Raw genomic sequence first — 989 nt, forward strand, 5'->3', positions numbered from 1 at the left:
CGGGCAGCTAATGGAAAGTTTGGGCCTCTCGAGCCTATAGCCAAAATAATATTGTATAGATGCACATCTATATGCATGTATGCATGTATATGCATAGGGACATATGTATGGGGCATTCAAGTTGGGGGATATAATTTGTTGGCAAGCCTAGGGATTGTCATGGTTCTCTCTCTCTCTCTCTCTCTCTCTCTCTCTCTCTCTCTCTCTCTCTCTCTCTCTCTCTCTCTCTCTCTCTCTCTCTCTCTCTCTCTCTGGCCCCATATGGCAACCTATGATGCTTCACCTATCTCTATAGGAATGCCTTCTAGACCAGGCCTACCCCCAAATATGATACCCTCACATGCCTCACCACCTTTACCCTAAATGAAAAATTTCTCTCTCGTCTCATCCCTCCTTAATTGGGTAGCCTCACCAACCATTTTGCTAGTATAACAATATGTCCCTCTTTCATTCTTCTCCTTGTACAAGTCTACTTCCATCCCAATATCTCAAGCCATCCAACATCAAGTGTGTGTATGAGGCAAAGAAGCTCAAGGAAGGAGGTACTGCTAGAAGAGCTCAAGGAAGAAGGTGCTACTCAAGGCAATCAAGAAGCTTGGTTTGATCTTTACTTTGAAGGTATTGAAAGTTCTTGTCATTTCCATTTTCTCAAGATATCACTTGAAAGGATTAGAAGAAGGGTGCAACCCATTGAAGGTTGGTTCAAGGTTCATGTTGGTGTGTCCTTGAGGTTTGGAAAAAGGCTTGCTTATACTAGGGATTTGCTTGGCTCATCAAGTAGGAGCTGCTTGTCCAAAGAAGCAAGGGGTCTGCTTTTTGTTTCTGAGACACAGAGAGAAGAGAAAGAAGAGGTGGTTCTGTGAAGAGCTCAAGGCTCTAAGCTTCAATGATAGTAATCGAGTCTGTTTCTCCCAAGTCGAGTGATTCGAAAACATGTCGCCACGGAATGAAAAAAAACAGCACCGTTGCCTGAAGCAGCTCGTCACATT

The sequence above is a fragment of the Lygodium microphyllum genome, chromosome 8, assembly GCF_053477565.2.
Source record: "Lygodium microphyllum isolate KBCC chromosome 8, Lygodium_microphyllum_v1.1.10, whole genome shotgun sequence".
Classification (NCBI taxonomy): Eukaryota; Viridiplantae; Streptophyta; class Polypodiopsida; order Schizaeales; family Lygodiaceae; genus Lygodium; species Lygodium microphyllum.